Raw genomic sequence first — 24,060 nt, 5'->3', positions numbered from 1 at the left:
ATGATTTTTTTTAATTTCTGTTGAATGTCTTTGGCAAATCCTTTGTAAACTTAGGTAATTTCTCTGAGAATTAATTTGGTAATTATCGAATTTCATCGGAAATTCATGTTTATGGATACTTTCTCAGGCAAATTTCTCGGAACCTTCCTGCTGGTGGAACTTCTTCAATTTTTTCTTTGACAATTCCTTCACAATTTTTTTTAAAATTCCTCAGGTTTTTTCCCTTGGAAGTCCTTCGGCCTTTGGAAATTTATTCTGAATCTCAAGCGTGCGCAGTTTTTTTTTTATTTTTTCCCACTCACTCTCGTTAACAAACACGAGAAAGAGAAAGATGAACGAGAGGGCACTGGCCCCCTCTTTTATCTCGCTCTTTCTTTATCAAAGAGACTGAGTGAGAAAAAAGAAAAAGCTGCGCACGCAAGTGTTCAGAATTGACCTTAGGAAACATTCAGATTTTTTTTTTTTTAAATTTCTTCGGTAGTACTTTTGAGAACATCTCAATCTTCTTCTTCTTCTTTATGACTCGACGTTCGCATTGGAACTTGGCCTGCCTCTCTTCAACTTAGTATTCTTTGAGCACTTCCACAGTTATTAATTGAAGGGCTTTATTTGCCTGCCATTGCATGAATTTGTACATTGTGTGGCGAGTGCAATGATACACTATGCCCAGGGAGTCGAGAAAATTTTCCCGACCGGATAGGGAATCGAACCCGTCGTCTCCGGATTGGCGATCCAAAGCCTTAACCACTAGGCTAACAGACAGTTTCTCGTAAATTTTACATCATTAATTTTGAAGGCTCTTTTAATAATTTCTGTTGAACCCTGATTGGAATTTACTTGGGAATTGACCACTTCTCAAAATTCCAAAAACTCTCTTTGCAAGTACTTTCGGAATGTCTTCGGCAAACCCTTTGTGAACTTCTTCGGCGATTTCTCTGAGAATAGATTTGATAAAAGTACTGTAGCAATTCTTTAGAAAATTCCCCTCTGTAATTCCTATGAGAATTGCTTAGACATTTGTTTCCTGAATTTTTCAACATGACTTTTGGGAGCTGTTTTAGGCAATTTGTTTGGATCACTTTTCAAAAATTTCTTTAGTATCGCGTATCGCCCATTCCTCAAAGTTTAATAATTTGATTTAATTTGGTTATTTTATTGCAAAATTTCATCGGAAATTCCTTTGAAGCTATCTCAGGAAAATCTTTTTTATAATTCTTCCTTAACCCTCTAATACCCATTTTTTTTATTTTGATCCAAATATCATTTCTCGTCATCTAAACACGATTTAAACATGTTTTGGAAGATGATTCTTTTTAATCCTCGATTTTGTGAATTTCGGTTTCTGATTTTTATAATTTTTATGTTCGAACATCCCCATACTTTTATATTTTTCCTGGAAACTTATTTGGGCGACGAATATTTGAGACGAAAGCATTTTGAGATTTTACGGTTATTGTTGAAATATTTTAATTTTTATTTTTTTTTCACTGAAAATTTTATTTTCCGTGTAATTTTAAGGAAAATAATTTTAGAGTGTATTCGACTCCCTTGAATTATTTTACTGTGATAGAACGATTTGCGAAAAATTAAAAATATGTTTATTGTAGCTATTCACTACAAAAAAATCAATTACATACATCTAAAAGGTGACTAAAACATCAATTTTTTAATGATTTTTTAAAAATGTAAATACGGTTTGAAAGACACCAAAAACAATTTTGAGATATACAGAACAGTCCTAAATATCAGCCAAAAATATTAAAAATATGATTGCCCACTAAACAAAAATTTCAAAAACGATCAAACTATACCTCGTCTAACGGCGGGGTTGGGTATTAGAGGGTTAACTGCTCTAGGAATTTCTTTGATTATTCCTTTGAAAATTCCTTCATCAATTTCTTTAGAAATTCCCTCCGGCAATTTCTTCGGAAATTTCATTGGGAATTCCTTTCGCATTCATTGAACTATATTGCAGAAATATATTTTTAAAAATCATATGGCCATATGTTTTCTTACTTTGCAATTGCTTTGTGCATTTTTTTCAGCCATTTATTTGAAGACAAAAATGTACTCAAGCAAGTACTTCATATTCCGCAATATATTATCAGCACAACAAAATATACGCACTAAATTGGAAAGTAAGGTATCTTTACGAAAATTTCATGAAACTTTGAAATAATGCTATAGGGTCAATCGCCAATTGTTGCAAACCCTAAAAACTCGAGTTAAGTACAAGACACTGAAGATGAGCTTACATTTGAGGTCAAAACACGTATCTGCCAAAGGATGCAAGTTCTTAGTGGAATTAAAAGGGACAGTACCTAACACGATTTTCTTTAAACTTACAGGTATTCTACTAACAAGCGCAGGTTCACCATCATCCTAAAAACTCGCCAAATGTTATTGCGAAGTGTACAATAATTGGCTAGTTTTTAAGGTGTGCAATAATCGGTGATTTACTCTATGTATGACTGAAAGAATAGGGGCTATTACATGTTTATACATTGAATATTGTCAAAATTGCTGCCATTTCTATGTTTTATTTTTCGTTTTGTATTTTAAGGGTTCAGTTATGCAGAACTAATGGGATAGCAAGCAGAAGGTCTCAAAGGCGTTTAAGGGGGTTTCAGGGGGCTCTGGGATGTTCCAGGGGCACTTCAATGGATCTCGGAGTACTCCAGGGAAGTTCGAGAGGATCTCAGGGGCGTTTAAGGGGGCTTCAGGGGGTACCACGGGATGTTAGAGGCATTCCAAAGAGTTCCAAGGGTGTTTAACCCTTTGAAGCCGGAATTTTTCCAAGCGTTATTATGGAATTTTTTTTTACGGTTTTCTGTTGTTTTGGTGCTCAATAACATAAAAAGGGTAGAATACAGACTGTATCAGATATGTTGGGATATCCTAGGTCATCCAAACAATTCTTGCGTTTTGATCCTAATGTCTACGGATGCAACGGTTACTTCTCTCAGTATATAAAGCTATAATTTGTTATCTATCATGTCCAGTAAGTCTTCTGAAAGTTCAGTAGACAATATCAGATCAGTCGGAATACCCTAGGTCATCCAAACTGTTATTGAGTTTAGATCCTGAAGTCTACGGGTGTAACGGTAACTTCTTTCAGTATACAAAGCTACGATTTGTAATCTATCATGTTCAGTGAGTCTTCTGAAAGTTCAATAGACAGTATCAGATCTGTTGGGATATCCTAGGTCATCTAAACTATTCTTGAGTATAGATCATAAAGTTTACGGGTGTAACGGTAACATCTTTCTGTATACAAAGCTACGATTTGTAATCTATCATGTCCAGTAAGTCTTCTGAAAGTTCAATGGACATCATAAGATCAGCCGGGGCCATCCAAACTATTATGATGTTTAATATTAAACATCAACAGCAATTGAAGTTACGGTTTTGTTAAGTTATGTTGCATAATCTATTCTGGAGCTCACAGAATACAATTAGAGGCTAAGATATAGCTAAATTACCAAAAAAATATTGTGTTACATTACTATCTGAAACGAAATCGCCTCATGACACAGTGGTTTTTTATCAACTAAGCTTCATAACAGTAAGGAAGCGCATAATATCCCAAAAATATATAACAACGCTTATTGTTCCTCCAACTACTTCGATAAGTACAGTTGATTATGTAACACTACTTAACGTAGTGGCAAAAGCTTCTATCACAAAGGTAGACTGAAACTATTGTCTCTGGAGTAGTGTTGATGATTGGAATATCTCAAAACTATCTTGAAATGGCTCATGATATGCCAGGGCGATTACAAATTACAGTTTAAAGTTTATTGTGAGAATAACTACTATTACTATCAAGAGCTGAACTTCAGGATAGTTTGGACGACTCTCAATGTCCCAAAGGTTCATAATACTATATAGTAGACTTCAGGTTGGTCCAGTTATCGCGATTGATTATGAAACGTTACTCAGTATGTCAGATATAGCTGATGTTACGAGTGTAGACTTGAAGTTTTGAGCTCCAAGGTAGTTTGACCTGGATCATAGTGTCTCTAAATGACATTTGAGATTTCAAGAGCTTCACGGATCTCGACAGATTATGCTATGCTTTTATTTATGGTAAAAACACAAAGTTTTTCTTGTAGATTTGTAGGACTTCATTATAGAACAGTTTGGACGAATCTGAATATCCCAAAGTTTTGTAATAAACAAGTAGACTCAGTAGCTCAGTATAGCAGATACAGCTGTTGTTACGAGTGTAGACCTCATGTCCTGAACTAAGGTAGTTTGGGTGACCTGGAATATTCCTGTAGTGTCTCTAAATGATATTTGAGATTTCAAGAGCTTAGCGGATCCCAGCAGATTATGCAATATTATTATTTATGGCGAAAACACATAAAGTTATTCTTGTAGATTTGAAGGACTTCATCATAAAACAGTTTGGACGATCGCGAATGTCCCAAAGGTTTGAAATTAGCTGGAAGACTTCAGATTACTCTAGTAATTGCGGTTGATTATGCAACGTTACTCAGTAACGTTGTTGTTACGAGTGTAGACCTGAAGTTCTGAGCTCCAAGGTAGTTTGGCTGACCTGGAACATCCCTATAGTGTCTATAAATGACATTGTAGATGTCATGAGCTTCACGGATTCCAGTAGGTTATGCAATGCTGCAATGCTATTATTTGTGGTGAAAATACATAAACTTATCCTTGTAGATTTGAAGCACTTCACTTTAGGACAGTTTGGAACACCTAGAACAGCCCAGAATATAAAACACCTTTTGATATTCTTGGCAAAGGTTAAATTAATACATATAAACGTAACTCACATCCAAATTCAGCTTTTAGATCAACTGGTATGTCAATTATTTCGTTTTTCCAAATTTCATGGTGTTCAGGATGTTCTAGGTTGTCAATGAAGCCCCAAATAAAAATATGCCAATTTTTCCCTAATAGAGGACTCAATTTGCAGCAACTTTGCTGAAGACAGTAGTCTGTTTTATCGAATGGGTGAATTTATACAGCCGTTTCTATGTTGGGGTCATATATGACCCCTTCAGCTCCAAAGGGTTAAGAGAGTCAGAAGTGCTTCAAAGGGACTCAGGGGTACCTCAGCGATCCAAAGGGAAGCTTCAAGGGATCAGAGGATTTCGCTGGAGTTCCAGGAGGTCACAGAAAGCCACTCCAGGGGGTTTCGGGGGGCCTCAGGGGTGATTCAATGGATTTCAGGAGCGTTTCAGGCGATTCCATGGGATCTCAGAGGTGCTTCAGAGGATCTCAAGAACCTTTCAGGAGAGAACAGAAGAGTTTCAAAGCGTTTCATCAGGTTTCATGGGGTTTAAGGGGGTTCAAGAGGGATCTCAGGGGCGCTTTAGGAGGTCTCAACGGTGTTTCATGGACCCCAGAAAGGGAGTTTTTCAAGGGATCCCAGAGGCGCTTCAGGGGGTCACAGGAGGTTTCATGGGGGTTCCAGCCGGTCTCAGAGGTGATGCTTTTGGCGATTTCAAGGGTATTTCAGGGGATATCAGAGGCGTTCCAGGCTCCAGGGGGTTTCCAGGGTATCAGAGGTGCTTCAGGGAGATCCAGTGGGCTCCAGTGAGTCTCGAGACGCTTCAGGGGCGTTTCAAGTGTAGAACTAGAATTAATAACACATAAATAGTAGCAAAATAAAAAGTTTCAAGGGGTCTCAGGCGAGTTCCGTTGAAACGCCCCTTAAATGCCTGGTACTAAAACTTCCACAATTCTACGGTCGATATAACCTTAAAGGGATTGTGCAGTCTCAGTTTTCCACCAAATGAGCTCAAATTTTGAGAAAAGGTGTAGAATCTGGTTACGAATCGAATAAGCGGTCGATTTTTGATTTTTACCAGTCGGAAGACTCTGCCGATGATGTACATGACATCGGCGAAGTAAACGAATTGGCCGTATTATCAATTTTTGTCCACCTTCAAGTGAGAACATTTTGGGGGATATCGAACTCGCTCGCGCCTGGGAGTGTTGCCATACCCAAAAACTACATCCGAACAAATGAATCACTCTCTACACTGAAAAAAAACTACCGATTCCACAGTAAAATTACTAACCGTACCTATGATTCTCAACCGACAACATTTTCCAGTTAATTCCACTAAAACACTGTCAACTTAACTAGCAGTGCAGTTAACATTACCAAAAATAATCTTGATTTAACAAATGAGCATTGTATTTTTAACCATACTGTGTTGTAAAATTCATGTCCTGGAAAAATTGACAAAGTTTTGTTGTTGAGACGTCTATGTTTTTAGTTGAATTTACTACAATGCATTGTAATTTCAAGCATATTTCAGCTACCTTAACAGATTTTGTTGTCGGTTGAGAATCATAGGTACGGTTAGTAATTTTACTATGGAATCGGTAGTTTCCACAACAAAATTTATTTCAGTGTAGGTTGAATGGAGATGTTTTCTTATTCTAGCATTCAAGTCAGCTGTTTTCAATTGTATTATTACAACCCGGTTCGAAGATATGGCGACCTTTGCTCCGTCGTCGTACATTATACTTAGCGTTTTCCACGTCGAAATGCCAGGAGTGATAAACGCTGCGTCACTAGCGCTAGACGATGCGCTCGCTCGAACGGAAGTGTAAATTGAGCACCCGCCTTGCGAAGCGTTCGCATCGTAGAGGGAAATTTCCAGCATTCACCGTTTATCGCTGTCTACCATTAAATGAGTAAGCAATAATTAATTGCAACTACTCGTTCTGAAAGAGCGTTGGTATGGAGGAGTGATTGAGTATTCCCGGCCTTAGGCTTAGAACTGCTAACCTCCTCCCGAGAAACACGGTTACCCAGACATTGTCCCAGATGATCAGGTGTCAACTCGTTAGACTGACTGCTAATTAAATTTGCGGACACTTATTGTCAATGGTCATTGTTTCTGTATGTCAAGGGGTCTTGATCGCCATAGAGCTGCGCGACCACATTACCAACTCGTTTTCGCGTAATTGTCAGCTGTTACAAAGCGATAAGCGCTCATTTTTATTCTACCCTATCAGATCCAGGGGTGGGTGCACGAATCAACAATTAAAGAACGACGATGTGATGTAACAGCAACGACTTACAGTGGAGGCGAACTCTTGAAAATCATTTCGAAACAAACGGAAGTATTGTTTGTCACGTCCACCGGGCAAAGTTCATATTACTCAACCGAAAAGACCAATGTCCCTTTTCGAGCGGTTCGTCGTCTTTGTCTGTTTGAATTTCCCCATGTTTTTGTTTTCACTGATCGGGAGGAGCCATCACGCGAATTGAGTCAACACAGATGAACTCTATTAGATTGCTGGTAGCCGATATGGTTGCCGAGTGAGTGCACGAACGTTGAGCATTGTGTGAAGCTCTCATGATGACTTTATTGGGTAGTAATGATCGGAAAAGGCATGATTACCACGTGATTGGGACGAAAGTTAAGTAGGTATGTTTCCTAGGTTGCGTGAGATGTGCACAGTCGGATTAGCTCTCACGGGTATGAAAGGACTGAATCCGGGTAAGCTCGGTAAATTTTCTACAAACAACAAGCGGTAGTGACAACAGACTGAACGGAGGAAATAAATACTATTTTAAATTACGGGTAATTTCAAAGGTGCAGTGATGATGTTTGAATGCAATACAATATTTGCACAGATGCAGGTTTAAAGTTCCGAGAATTGTTCAATTTTGTAAAAAATAAACGTTTACAAGTTTATTGAACTCAATGATGGAGTCAAGTATTGAGTTCGATGACATTTTCAAGAGCTCTCTGTGTAAGAACTCTTTTGAGTACACCAAAACTTCCATTTAGGTAGAATCCATTCCGGTAAAATCTATGTAGGTCCCTCCATAAAGGAAACGTTATCTGAATGGAATTTGATTATGTTCAGAGCAGTTAGAGTACTAAAGATTAGGCATTAGGGATAAAGTTGGTTTACGAAAAATAAAAACGAAGTTTTTCCGGAAAACCAATACCCGGAATGCCATTTACCGGAAAGTACCATTTACCGGAATGTACCATTTACCAGAATGTACTATTTACCGGAAAACCGTATGCCGAAATTTACTATTTACCGGATATACATGTATATTTACCCTCAAGTCACACACTTATCACAGAAGAGTCACGGTGTCGCAGCGTTTTGTTGCACAGAAGTCATTGCAACTCACTTCTAGCAAGTAAGTATTTATATGTTAGAAGTAAGTCACAATATCTTCTGCGCAACAAAACCTTGCGCTGCCGTGACTCTTCTGTGATGAGTGGGTTACTTGGGCCGTCTACCCCCGTTCGATTCAATGACACCTCATGCAAACTATCGGGATTCATTTTTAATTTGAACTTGTAGCAACTCTGTGCATTTGATCAATTTTTAGTTTGAACGATGTGCAGATAAGCGGGTTTCAAATTAAAAATTGCTCAGATTAGAATGTGGTCAAACCAACGGGGGTGGACGGTACTGAAATGTGCATGTCCAGAAAAAAAGTTTATGAAAACTTTGCATGGTAGGGGCTGTATACCACATGGTCTATTAGCGTGGTTCAAAAAATCGTTTTTGCTCCACACCGCTGCAACATTGCTGCACATGGCGCCAAAGATAGCACACAGAAATCATGGCTGCTATGTTTCAAGGGTAAAAGCAGTGCTGCCCTTCGGATAGTGTAATCATCATGATCAAAGATTTTCATTCTGGATAAAAATCGATAGCTAATTAATGAAGCATCCGATTTGAATGTGGTCTTCGGCAAAGTTGTAGCTGATAGAGTAGCCTGGAAGTACCAAGGGTCAACTAACACTCTAGGGCACTTGGCGAAATGTTACGGTCAATTGAATGAAAAACGACGTTTTCCCATAGTAATTCCCATACAAACTTTGAAGGGCTTGAGCACTCTCAATTTTCAACCGAATCAGCTCAATTTTTGGGAGAAGGCTGAGAATCTGGTTACAAATCGAATAAGCGGTGTGGAGCAAAAACGATTTTTTGAACCACCTTGGTCTATATTAAGTCATGTACATAGTTCCTACTTCTGAAAGCCAATCCAGACAGAAGGTTTAATTCTTAGACCAACCGAGGATCATTACATGAGGCATTTTTTATTTCCTGGGTTACTATGATTGGTAATGGTTGATTCAGATTATGCAATAATCTGAATAAAATAGAAGAACCCAATTATTATTAAGCTAAATTAATAGTCATCAGGCTAGATCAAAGACTGAAAACAGGCATCGAAAGATCAGCCTGTTGCTAGAAAAATGGCAAATATCTAAGAGTGAAATTTTATTAAACATTTCTGTAATAGGCTTAGTTCAAAGAACAATACATTAAAAAAAGAAACATATCAGACAAAGTTAATAGTTTCGCTAATCAAGTTTGCAACGATGCAACTTGATGCAATTGAAGAAGGGCAAAACTTCTACATAAAAAGCAGCAATTGCCAATAAACAACATGGTAACCAAACAGCTCTATAACAGTGTAAGTCAAAGGAACAGCCCATGTTTTAAAGAAGGAAAAACACTAGATGGAATTAATAGATTGATCGCCAACTAATTCTGTAACGTTACATCGTTAGAAAGAATAGCCTAAAAATTGAAGAAGGGAATATCTCCTATACAGTAACCAAACCGAATGCCTATAAACTTCATAAATGAACCAAGAAACACAATCTTTGACTAAATGGAAGAAAATGTCATATGGAAAAGCTACAGTTTGGTTTCCAGTCTAAAAAGTTCATTTAGCCCAACGATGCTTGCTCTACTTTGCTAAGTGAACTGAACCGAGAATCTAGTTCTAGTTCTATAATCTTGAAACAATATTTAGAATATAGTTTTAAGGCTTGACTATCTTGAACTTGATCATCAACTGATAAGATTAATCGAAATAAGAAACAGAATATCACCCAAAAATCTTCTGAGATCTTAGGTTTTCCTAGGCCTTTCCGGGAAATAAATCATTTCGGGAAATGGGACAGTTCGGAAAATGGTTTTCTGAGAAATGCATTATTCCGAAAATGTCGTTCTGGGAAAAAGTTTGAACCTTATGACCATAACAGTATACCTAGAAAGAACAACCCATGTTAAAAAAGGGCAAATATCTGCTGGAAATATTAGCAATCAGCACATTGTTTATAAACTCGTTGATGAACCACATGTATGTACACTACATGAGAGCTCCGTCGGTTAACCAATTTACTGCTAATCATAATTTGGCGAAACTAGTGTTCAGCTAAATTACCGGGTCATGGTTTGGATCAAAAGATAACCGGTGCAAAAGGCATGGGATCAAATGTCTGGATATCGCTGTGCAATCTGGAAACAAATTTCGGGAAAAAAAAAATCTTTTCCGATAAATGGTTTTCCGGTAAATGGTTCATTCCGGGTAATGTCGTAGAACCGGTGTGTTTATTTTCTGTGTGAGGACCTACAAGAACTCCATTGCATTGCGTATAGTTTATCGGATTTATCAACGTATTTGCTTGTCTCTAAGAGCTTTATGGCTAAGGTACATTCTCACACAGCGTCAGGTAGCTATGATCTATCAAGTGGTGAGTTCAAGGTTTTTTTTAAAAGTCTCCCTTGAGTAAAGATCATCGAATCCTCGAGAGCTACTAGTTTTTGTATCTATTAGGATTATGTCCCACTGTTATTGGCTATTCCCGGTCAAAATTGATTTTAGGGGAATCACTTTTATATCTTCCAACGTTTCGATTCTTGGTTTGGGCCTTCTTCAAGGAGGTTATAGGCGTTTCATCGCTGGGCTGTGAGCTTTCGGAATAAGTTTTGTGGTTTATCCGATTTTAGATGGTGGTGTGTAGATTTTGAGGATGAATTTTCTAATTTTTGATTTTGCTACTTTATCAACCACTAACATGGCGTCTAGACACTGTGTACATAGTACACACAAACCACACAACTTATTCCGACAACCTACAGTCCAGTAAAGGGCGATGAAACGCTAGCGGTACGCCTATAACCTCCCTGAAGAAGGCCCAAACCTAGGGTCGAAACTTTGGAAGATGTAAAGTAATTTCCTAAAATCAATTTTGGCAAGGAAAGGCTAATGACAGAGAGTCAATTCATCAAAACCCTGGTCGTATTCCAAATAGCTATTAGGATTATGAATAATTTTCATACTCACACAACATCTGGCATCCATGTTCTATCAAGTCTTAAGTTCTATGATTATAAAGGAGTATTCAAGAACTCCGTGGAGTTTAGGCCATCTGATCTACACGTGCAATCAGTGATCTACGGGAGCATCATGAATGAAATTCATGCTTACGCAGCCTCATGGTTCTATGTGCTGTCTAGTGGTGAGTTCATTGTCTGTTTGAGGATCTCCAGGAACTCCCTTGAGCAAAAGTCATCGAATCAACGAGAAAAACTAGTTGTATCTAAGAGCTTTATTAATGAGATTCATATTCACACTGCTTCAGGCATCTATGTTCAATCAAATCGCCCCTTTAATGCTAGAACTAGGTAACTGGTTTTGCGAAATTTCAAGAGTATTGTTTATATCTGAACAAACATCATAATAAACAAAAGTTTATCCATTGGAACTACGAAAGCACATAATGACAAAGTGTTTGTCTTATACCAGGATTAGTTTTTTCAGCCATTTTTATCCGCACTTCCAAAAACGAGTTACCTAGTTCTAGCATTAAGGGGGCGAAATGTTTAGTTCTATTATTGTTAAGGAGTATCTGATATCTTCCTGGAGTTTAAGCCATCTCCTCTACTAACGCTTTAAAATGCCTCTGGAACCCTGTGAAATTCTCCTGAGATCCTCTGCACCCCCCTAAAATCCCTCTGAAACCTTATGAAACGCCCTGAAGCGCATTGGAACCTTCGTGAAATTCACCTGCGAGCCTCTGAAGCCCCCTTGAAATCCCCCGGAATCCTTCTGAAACACCATGAAATGCTTCTGAAACCTCCATGAAACCTCGATGAAATTCACTTGAGAGCCTCTAAACTCCTAAATCTCCTTCCTCCCTAGAAGGTACGGAAAAGGTAGGTTATAGGATAGGCTAGACGCTAGAGGTTAGGGTGGATGGTAGGGGAGATTGTAAGGTAGAAGGTAGAGATGGAGGGTAGGGCAGAGGGTTAGGATGGGTGAGATGAGATTCAACGCGAGATTATTCCCAGGATTCCTGCCGGGATTCCTCCAGTTGTTCCTTTCGGAATTCTTGTAGGGATCTATTGTAGGATCCCTTTAGGGATTTCTGCAGGAATTGCTTTGGAAAATCCCGAACGAATTCTTTTATGTATTCTAGTTAGCATTCGTTCGGGGATTCCTGCTGAAATTCTTTCAAAGATTCCTTTTGGGATTTTGGGAAGAATCTGTACAGTTCGAATACCGAGGAATCGACCATAACGCGCGGATCCCCACGATGCGGGTCACTTGTGCTACTGTGGGCTGCTGACTCGTTCGCGCGGAACTGACTGTCAACTTACCTGACCACTGTGTAGAGTGGGGTGTAGAGCCGTGCGCGTGTGTAAAATGCGATGGACTCACGCAGCCTGACAGATGCAATAGACTTTTTAAAACCTTCCAGAAACCTGCTCGAAAAACCCATTTAAGAAAGTTTCCATTGCATGCACTCCTTATTTTATTTTTATCGAAATATTTACTCTCGCAACTACACTTGAACCCCAATTTACGTACAAAAAGGGGGGGGGGGGGGGGGTGTTGGGGGCGTAAACTGAGCGTAAATTTGGGGAGTATTATTTGGGATTTAGCGCGTAAATTCAGTTGGTCAAGATCGAAATTACAAAATTTTGAACCTGTACTAAGTTACTTTAGTTAGAGTCATTAGTTATCATCAATATTTTAGCATGGGGCCCGTGGCGTAGTTGGTCACACGTTCGTTTCATATGCGGATGGTCATGGGTTTGATTCCCAGCCCCGGCACTTGCAATTTTTCGTCAGTTGCTTTTCCTCCGAGAGCAACTGACACTGACCCTCTTCTGAGCCCCATGGCTCAAACGGACTCGGATACCTGGACATCGGCGAACTGCTACTCATAATGGACCCCCAATCAGACTGGAAAGGAACAACGGCCATCCATCATCATCCTTGTGCTCATCATTCTACTAGGTATAAAAGTAGAAAAAGTGAAAGCAGCAGAAAGGCAACCAGTTCGATAAAGTAGAATAGAATCTAGGCGCTGTACAAAATGTAAGTGCAGCTGTCAATTGAAATTGCTCACGTAGTGCCCCAGTGGACAAGAGAGCTGTAAATTAGGTTAAGTGATTAAGAATAAAAAAAATCTCATGTGTTAAAAATTTGTTAAAAAAAAAAAATATTTTAGCAGTTTTGAAAAGTTCAGTGATTCCCAAGGTACGGTCATGTGGCAAGCGAATTTCTCAAGAACCAAAAGTATGAGGGTGAAGCGAAAATATTCTCGCATTCTGTGTCTCAATGAGCACTTATTACATTTTCCTACAAAAAAAATAAAATTTCCATGAATAAATCTTAATTTTTTCAAAAAAAAAATTGGAATTGCGCAATGTGGGCCCTCAAAAACTATTCTTTCGTTTTATTTTTTTAAACTAGTGATACGTCATGGGGTATCCAGTTAGCCTAGTGGTTAAGGCTATGGATCGCCAGTCCGGAGACGGCGGGTTCGATTCCCGTTCCGGTCGGGAACATTTTCTCGACTCCCTGGGCATAGACTAGAGTATCATTGTACTTGCCTCACAATATACAATTTCATGCAATGGCAGGCAAAGAAAGCCCTTCAATTAATAACTGTGGAAGAGCTCAAAGAACACTAAGTTGAAGCGAGACAGGCCAAGTCCCAGTGGGGACGTAGAGCCATAAAGAAGAAGATGAAGTGATACGTCATGAAATATTACTGCCTTCAACTCCTCTTTCATCTGTGGCAAACTTTTTTAGAATCTCCAACATTTTTATATGGATCGTCATATTTCGCCAAACATACACGTTTCTAAAAAAATGATTTCGATTGTTAAATCGTAAAAAAAAGAGTGATTATTATACTGATTTGCGTCATTGATCTCAAGATATCCAAATTTCAACGTGTTTATCTAATTTGGGATTCAATCTCACTACCTATACGTGATTAAAAACGCAAATATTTGATATCAAACATAAATATTTTTCATCAGATGCGTCTGTTGAAGACCCTACTGAATACTCGTAGACTTTGAACCGCAGATGCCATCGATCATTTATTACAATATCTGAATCTCGTCTCCGTTTACGTACAAGTACATACATGAACAGTCATCTTTGTGCGAACTTGATTTCTTTTTCTTAGTTCTCCGCATATCTTATCGAAAAATTCCTCATTACGAAGCGATAGCATCGGCTGGAAATTTACAAACCGAAAAATAATTACGATTAAACAACAAAATAGAACAACGCAAACGACGATACGACCAACAGGGAGATTGTCACATCCCCTTGAACCAGGGATCATCTATTAACGCCGAAATCGGACAAGATTAGTTCCGCCCCATTAATCCCGCAAGGGTCAGTCCCTTGCTCGTGCCCGCAATCGCATTTAATCAGTGCAAACAAGTAGTAGGTACTCTGCTACTGGTTAAGAGTAAAAATTTACCAATTGACGTCAGCGCGGGTGGACTTTGACCCTTTTGAACTTTTGTTTGTTGTTTTGAGTCGACCGCTCGACTTCTTTCTGTACACACACTTTACACTTGTAAGTGGGTATGAGCCACATATAGGGGCACAAGTAGTTCTTCTTATCATCAACTTGACCAACCGCGACTAGCAGCAGCGAGGTGACGACGCGAAGAAGCAGTACGCGCTGCTGCGCTGCGCGGTTGTCACTTGAGTCGAGTTGCGTTTTTTGATGAGCCTGCAGCAGCGCTGATTGCAATTCTACCCGTTGGATCGATTCTGTCTGAAACGCTTCTTTGTCGTTCAGCAGTTATTATTTTTTTCTGCAACTTATGACTCAAATTGCACATAGAAAGCACTTCTGCGGTCATCGTTCCTTTTTGTTTTCGGTTAGACCCATATTCGGTATCACGTGTTGGACCGATGTTAGCAAACAAATATTAAAGGCTATTCAAAGTTCAACTCGTGGTGAACTTTGACGCGATGACTATATGTAAAATGGAGGAACGAAGAAAGTCTGGACGCGAACTGATAATTTGGCTATGCTTTTGCGTGGTTCGACAATTTACGCGCCATTGTTTGCAAACAAATTCTTTCTTGATTTCCCTGGATGCTGGATGCAGGGTGATGTTATTTTTTTTTATTTTTAACATTGATTGCAAACCATGAATGGTTGAATAATATGGGCAGGTCTGAGTGAATTCTGATAAGTCTGGGAGTGGTATGATTTTGAAAAAGGGAGAATGGGGTATGCACGACTAATCAAGAGAACTAACATTAAAAACCCTAACTAATCCACATAGCGGTGATGATGACTTCCTAATTCATTAATTTATTTAAAGTACAGAATCTTTACAAGATAAGACTGAGTCCACAACTCTACGCCACGTTATCGGTTCGCTGCTGCTTCTCGGTAATTTGAGAATTCCTTTCAACGGGGTGCGATAGGTTAACGTAATATTAGTTAGTTTACCTATTGTTATGTAATCCCATCTGTATTTGTTTGACAAATTGTAGTGATGTATTAGAAATTAACTAGATCAGATGAACTAAGAAACATACTCTATATATTTTTCCTAGCTTCTCAGTGAAACTAAGGAATAGTTTCCGCCCTACTGAACTAAAAAAAAAATGCAAATACGAATTTTTCGATATTTTTGCGCCCTCATGAATACAAGAAACAAAAATTCTTAATAATTATTTTTGTTTTCCCATACTTATTTAAAGAATCTGATTTGTGATATTGTAAACTTTTCCTGTGTTCGATTAACAATAGGAAACTATTGGATTTTTAGATTTTGTATGCCATATTGCCAGAAAACTTGCTATTGCGAATGTCCTGACTTTTTGTGCCTATAGACGAGTAGGTAAAGTAAATTGGAAGTTATTCTTTCGCTTTACCTTCTAATACCCAGATTTTTATTTTGATCTGAATATCTTTTTTCGTCATCTATAATCGATGTTAACCCTCGAGCGATCGCGCTGTTGTATTTTGTACAACACGTTGAAAAAATCTCGCTTTTTGTACTCAACATTAGCGTGGTGCTGACGCAGGTAGCCAACCGCGCGAGTTACGGAAGGTTAACATGTTTTGGAAGACGATTATTTTTAATTCTCGATTTTGTGAATTTTGGTTTTTGATTTTTCTAATTTTTATTTTTGAACATCCCCACACTTTTATATTTTTCGTGGAAGCCTATTTGGAATACGGATTTTTTGAGACGAAAACATTTTGAGACTTTATGATAATTGTTGAAATATATTAATGTATTTTAAATTTCTTTCATTGAAAATTTTATTTTCCGTGTAATTTTAAGGAAAATCATTTAAGAGTGTATTCGATTCCCTTAAACTATTTTACTATGATAGAATGATTTGGGAAAAAAATAAAATATGTTATTTGTAGCGATTCAATACAAATCAATCAATGACTTCTAAAAGGTGACTAAAGCATCAATTTTTCAATGATTAAAAAAAATGTAAATAGGGTATATGGATCATTCCTTGGCCTAATTTGCAAACTGCCTTGACAATTTTGACCATAACTCATAAATTAATAGCACTAGAAATAATATGTTGACCCTATTACGCACTCTAGGCAATGCATGTTTTACCAATTGGAAGTAAACTAACGTAAATATTCAAGAATTTACTTAACTAAGTTGAAATGATTCAATGTGATGGTATGCAACGTTGGTCTATGGTACAAAAATTGGCCTATTAGTGGATACAACGTTGGCCTATTGCTTTCCATGCACTAGAACCACTTATTATCTCATTTTTTCAATATTTCTGCTGAGGTATTAGCTCTGTTTGTTCACCAATCATACTTTCAAATTACATTTTCGGAGCCAAATTTTCATAAACCTACAAATAAATCACTTATACTAAAGTTCTTTCTTTTTTAGTAACGAAAACAATGCAACCCGATTATTGTGTTATATTTTTACAGTCACCGCTCACAAAATCTATTTTTCTGTTCGTTCTTTCTGGTCCTTACGCAAGCAATATTGTTGGCGTCACTTTATCGGTGTTTTTGACGTCACTTTACTGATGGGCCAAGATTTGGGTACATAGTGAAAAAAATGTCCTCAATATTCGGCCCACATGTAATTCGTAAAATAGTTATTATTCGTTAAAAACAAACATACAAATTCAAACTAGCATCTTTGACCGTTGCATCAAATGTTCAGTTATTGAAAAGGCAATTCGAAATATTCCAGAAACATGCCATTTATGATCATGTGTATAGACTACCCACTAAGACGAAGAATCATGGCGTCTACAAAAGCTAAACAAAGTGACATTTTAATACAATTTTAATACTCCAAAGTGCTAAAATTGAAACGAAATGTTGCAGATGTTTGGCGCAAAGCTTTTCCGATATCCAGTTCGGCATGTTTGTTTGAGTTTTTGGTTAACGTTAAGATAGGCCGAACGAGGGGACTATGCCAACGAAGCATCCCGATACCCTACGCTTCGAAAAACACCAAAAACTATTTTAAGATATACAGAACAGTCCTACGTACCAGCTAAAAATATAAAAAAAGATTATCCACGAAACAAAAATTACAAAAATTATCAAACTATACCCCGGCTAAAGGCGGGGTTGGGTATTAAATATGGTTAAATATGTATATGAAAATCGCCTATATGACTGCTTCCAAGCGCTCTACTGTGATATTGGCTATTTTTCATCCATTCTACCGAATACATATAAGGAAATTTCCTGTATTTTTGATATGCTTGCATATCCAGGAATTGGAGAAAAACTTCCTTTGTGAATATTCTAAGCTTTTGCTGCCACATTGTCCATATATTAAAATCACCTCTTCGATTTTTTCGATATTTTAGGAAATTTTGTTTGGGCTCCCACTCGTAATCGTGTTATATAAAAAAGCAGTTTTGTGGTTTTGAAAAGATGGAAGACCCTTTTATATTACTTGCGCCCTTATTAATATAAGAAAAGTTATCAGAGCAGAGCATTTTTCATTTTAATGTTGTGCTTTCTCAAATAATATATTCTTTATTCTTGGAAATGTCAATTCCACCCTGCTCAATCGAAAAAAATCATGATGATGATGCATGATTTTTTTAAATCTCTCTGTGCTTCGATAAACATAGAGGACTAATTCATGTGAATTTTTCAATATTCTTGGGCCTCCATACGAATTGGAAATATATCGTTCTAATTATAAGAAAATTTTGCACACTATTTCAAATGCCATTTTTTGCTCCCGTGAATAAACTGTAATGTTGGGACTTCCTTCATGGATCCCTCCAAATAAAATAAATAGTCCAGGGATTCTTTCAGAAACTCCTCCCGGGAATTCTCCAGAAATTTGTTTACGGATTACTCACAAATTTCCTTAGAAATCCCTGTATGTACTTCCTTCATGGATTTTTTTCGGAATGCTCCAGAAGTTCATTGAGAAACTCCTCCAGACATTTTCCGAAGGATTTATTTAGAAAATCATCTATAAGGTATGCACACAGCAAAATCTAGCCACCGCATTTTGGATAGAAATTTTACAATTTTCAACGAATCGTGGCAACCTATGGCGTAAATTAAAGTTTATTGTGTAAGGATTCTAAAAATATTTACTTCGGGAAATATTTTGACATTGTGTTTGAAATAGAGTCAAGGGAACAAGAAATCCTCGAAAAGTTTTTGCACAAACGTGCTGAAAATCTGAAAATGTACATTAAAACGACCGTCCCCACAGACTTTAGTTAGCTTTCAAGTATTCGGCTGTATACATCATTATAACGTGGAAAGGTTGCAGATTAACTTGAGACCAAGAAATAATCGAAGTTTGGCAAGAAATACATAGTTTGGTCAACAATATGAAATTCTGGTTGGAAAAACCGCACTTTCAAAAATACATGTATAACAAATCATCTTTGTCACTATGAGAAGTGTCGGAAAAATTGCTGGCACCCCTTATTCAAGAGCTTAAATATTGTGTATTGATTTGGATAAATTTTTGGGCATTGCTTATGGCGGAGAATCCTTGCGTTTATATGCAGAAAACTATGTAGAAATTGTACCGCATTTTTCCAAAAAACGTAAAATCTCATACATCTCAAAACTCACAAAAAAAAAGTCAAGAAAGGAGCTTTCATCAAAAACTAAGTTTGATTTTGACACAAAGGTGGTAAAATATTTCATGGCGAGCGATCGAAGGTACTGTGCAAAACTTTACGGAAGGACTCATGGATAAAGCTCGAGATGACGGATATAATAAGTCAAATCAACAATGTGTTGATGTTGATTTAAAGTAAATTAATGCTTTTTTACGATGAATTGCTTTTGGTTTGGGAATAAGTTAGAATGCATTATTACTGCTTGATTTTCTTTGGCTAGATTTTGCTGTGCGCATACCTTAGATATCTTCAGAAATTCCTCTATGGATTCCTGAAAACATCCTGAAGGTAATATCAGAGATTCATTCAGCTATTCTTTCGGGAAAAAATCAGGAATAAAAAAAAAATCGGTCCGAATTTACTTTGGAGATTTCTCTCCAGAGTTCATTCCAAAGGTGCTCCATAGATTCCGGAAAACAATCTTCCTGGGATTCAACCCTATAATCTAGCAATGCTTTTTTTCCAGAATTTCCTCCAACTTAGTCATCAGAATTTTTTCCATAGATTCCATGAGAAAAATTTCCAGGGCTTCGTTTTGATATTTTCTATTTTTCCATGGGTTCCTTTTGGAGTTCCAACATGGATAACTTTAGAAAATGTTCTTGGGATTCGTATACAAAATCCATCAGAAATTTCAGAATTTTATACAGACTTCATTCCAACAGAAGTTCTTTCAAAGATTCTTCCATAAATTAATAAATAAATTATTTTTTAGTGTTTTGTTTTTCAATCTTAAAAAGTTTTGAAGAAATCTGGAATCCTCCTGAACTCTGAAACTCTGAAGGGATATAATATAGGTATTTCTTCAAAAAGTTCACCAGATATTTGTTCAGGAATAATTATAATTTTTATAATTTTTGATCTATTGAAAATTCCCACAGGCAAGGATGGGATCATTTATTTGCAATCATTTACATTCACTTGCGAATACCTTTCAGAAACATCGTAGCAAAAACTAATGTATGGAGCACTTTTTCTTTTTTGTTTTACCTGAAACTTTGTAGAACAATGTACTAGCGTAGCATCAATAATAAAGTCAACAGAAGGCAGCAAACGCAACTCTCCACGGCGTGAATGTAATTTACATTCACCACGTGGAGAGTTGCCTTCACAGCTCGTTCACGAATTTGATATGCCTGTGCGACCCTAATGCTATTCGGCGAACTGTCAGATAAAACCACAAGGTTCAATTGATCCATACATTGCTTTTTGATAGAAAGCTTCGGAACTGAGATAGTATCAAGTGAATGTAACTCTTTGCAAATGAATGATCCCATCCCTGCCCACAGGAATGAGTTTAGGAAAATCTTCAGCGATTCATCTTTATGACTTTCATTGATTCAGGCAGGAATTCGTCCAGAGATTAATTCTAACATTCTTCGTTATATAAGCATGCTCAATAATTTCTGCAACGTTTCCACGACACTAAAATATACCTGCACGGATTCGTTAAGCAATTTATTCGGATTTTTAAGAATACCTACAGAAATTGGTTTAGATATTTCTTAAGTGTTTTTCGTAGGCATCTTTACAGAAGCTTGGCTAGGCGTTTTTTCGGGCATTCCCACAGAGATTGCTCCAGCAAAACTTTCAAAAAACCCCTAAGAATTTATTCAAAAGATATCCTCAAAAACCTCTTAATTAACTTATCCAAATTTTCCTCCAATGGATTTCAAAGAAGTTTCTCCAGGAAATTTATCAGAAATTCCTTCTGAGATTCCTTCAAGATTTTTTCCATAAATTTCTTTGAGATTCATTTAAGAATATTTACTGATATTTTCACAAGAACTCTTCTGGAGATTTCTCTTTTGTTTTTCTTTTAGGGATTCTTTCAAAAATTCTTGTTTGAATTCATTCTGAAATTTTTTAAGGGATTTTTTGAAAATCTCTTCAAATACTTCTTCCGAAATTTTCGAATTTCAGACAGGGGATTCTTAAAAAGTTCTTCCATGAAATTTTTCGGAATTCTCTAAAAATTCTCTAAAAAGTTCTTTAAACTTTTTAAACCTATGGAGATATTTCTCAAGACCTTTTTGAGAAATTCTACCAGGGTTCTGCAGAAATTCATAATAGGATGTGTTTTTAAAAATTCAACCATTTTTTAGAAATATTTCCTGGGATTTTTTTTTCAGCTATTAGTGTGGATTGTTTCAAATATTTGTCCTTGTTTTTTGAAGTTCTTCAACATATTGCACAATCAATTACTGAAAGACTGCCTAAAAGCATTTTCAAAGCAGTTTCTGAAGAAATCTGATTGAATCCAACTAAAAACTTAACATGATATCTTTGAAGATTCCTAAAATGTCAGAAGATCCAACGGACCTGGATCCCCTGAATGCAGGTCACTTTGGGTTGGCAAGAACATTATACCGGAAACAGACGTTAGTAACGTTTCAGAGAAACGGCTGTTGCGCTGGCAGCGAGTTCAAAACTAATCGCAGCACTACTGGAGACGATGGAGTAGAGATTACCTCAGCAATCTTCGGAATCGTTACCGCTGCTGGACGGATGTATCACTTGGTGAAGAACACGATCGTCTTGCGTCAGGATGAAAACTGTCTCCGCAAAAGTGGGTCATTGGGAGGCCTGCCAAAGTTCAGCAGGCAAGGATGGGCTTGTTAGAGAGGTATGAGTAAGTATAGCCGTTGGAGTAACACAGAGGACAGTTAGCAATCATCGCCTTCAACATGTTGAAATCGACGCATAACTCGCAACCGCTTCGTTGAGCGTAGTGAACCGTCCTGTGCCAGACGAGGAGGAATAAACTCAGTTTGGACCATTGGAGAAATAAGCCCAGAGAAAATTCCAGAAGGAACATCTGGAGATTTCCAAGATTAACTTCTCTTGAAAGAATACAGGAAGGAATTTCTGGGGATTTTTGAAAATAAACTTGGAAGCATTCCCGTAGAAAATTCTGAGAAACTTCTGGAGTCATTTCAAGAGGGTCTAAAACTCTACCTTCGAAAACAATATCCAATTTAAAGAGATTACCGTATGGAATGATACAAAAAAGAGAAATCCCAGAAATATTGTTGGACAAATCCCAGAAGAGATTTCTTGGGAGAACCCAAAAGTAGTTCTGGAGGAGTCCCATGAGATTGCATAGAAACAATCCATGCATTTTCCTAAATGAAAATGGTATCCTGGTGAAATCTCAGAAGATACTCACAGAGGAATATCACGTTCCGGGAAGAAGATCATTCCTGGAAGTTTGTCATTCTGGCCACAAACTCCTCCATTAATATCCTGAAAGTAGCTAAAGCTAGACGGATACCGTGAGCAGGGCATGCTACGAGAATTCCAGATAACAACCCGGCAAAGTTAATGTTAGCCACTTATAAGGTTGACGCCAGCGTAATCTGTGGAGTGTTGAATGCGACCGAGTTTGGCGAATTGCAGCCGTGAACTTGTGGACGAAGTAGGGTAGAGTGGGGGTATAATGCCATTTTTCAAACTTTCTTCGTTTTCAATAGCCTTGTTTGTTAGGCATTCAAAGTTGCAACAGCAATTTAACAATATTTGCTAAGTAAAAAGAAAATCGTGTTAAGTACTGACCTTTTGAATTCCACCAAGAATTTGCATCCTTTGACAGATACGTATTTCAACCTCAACTGTAAGGTACTCTTCAGTGTCTTGTACTTGACTCGACTTGAGTCGAGTCAAGTACAAGACACTGAAGACGACCTTACAGTCGAAATACGTATCTGTCAAAGGATGCAGAGCTGAAAATATTAGTCCTCTCAGTTGACTGCTTGACCACCTTTACTGAAGGTCAATCCATACCAAGATGACATTTACAAGCTAGGATTTACCTTTTTCCACAGATCACTTTGAGGTTTTTCTGCACACTTTAGGCTATATTTTATTATCATTGGTTACAAGATTCATGTAAAATTTGTAATGTAGTAATTTGAATTGCTAATACTAAATCCCATTCAAATTTCAACCACATTACAGAGCTCGTTCTTCAGTCGCATCTAAATTTTGCCTGAGACGCAAAAGGGGATTTAAAAAAAAATCTTCAGGGCTGATGCGCTTTAATTTGATTTTTTCCATACAGCGTTGGCTCATCCTACTGTATATTTACATCTCAGGAATCTTAATTGGTGTGATTTGATGAGATCGCTTTAGTTTTTTTTTTAGGTTTTACACATATCTATCGCTTGCATTGATTTTGTTCACCTTCGTAATTCCGCTGAAGCACCCAACGCTGCTTCTGCAATGCCACCGTGAGCCTATTTTCTTGCTAATAGTTCATTAGATTATAGAAATGTCACGATTTGATGTGTCCCATGCATGAGTTTGGTATACTTTATATTTGGCCTCTTTCGACGGGACACCTGGAAATGATTCTAGAACACTACCGGTAAATTTAAATGTGGTCTGAGCTTATGTAAAACTGGTCATCAGGTTACCCGGGACTAGTAACACTACCGGTAGTAACTTATAGGGTGTCCCAGAAAGTATGGGCACAACTTTGTATAGCGAGAACACAATCAGTTTCTTAACAAACAACATTTCTCATGTTTTTGTATTTTTATTCAAAGTATTTTCATTGATACCTGTGAAGAGTTAATGCATTAAAAAGGGTTTTTGTTATGCGGAATGTTTAAAATGAAAAAACGACTCTTTAAACTCCTGCACAAACTGATTTTTTACGTTTTTGCCAAATACTCAAATTCGAAATATTTATTCTTTATTTTTTTTGGCTTGATATATTTGAAACCATGTTTCCTCAGGTGCTTGATTCGATTTTTTTTTATAAAAATATGTTTTGCCTGTGCGTACGAGTACTTCAAAATTTTGAGAAAACTGAACAATTCGCCTTTTCTATTTCT

This window comes from Aedes albopictus, chromosome 2 (genome assembly GCF_035046485.1).
Source record: "Aedes albopictus strain Foshan chromosome 2, AalbF5, whole genome shotgun sequence".
Classification (NCBI taxonomy): domain Eukaryota; kingdom Metazoa; phylum Arthropoda; class Insecta; order Diptera; family Culicidae; genus Aedes; species Aedes albopictus.
The sequence above is the reverse complement of the archived record's forward strand: the minus strand, read 5'-3'. Positions refer to the sequence as shown.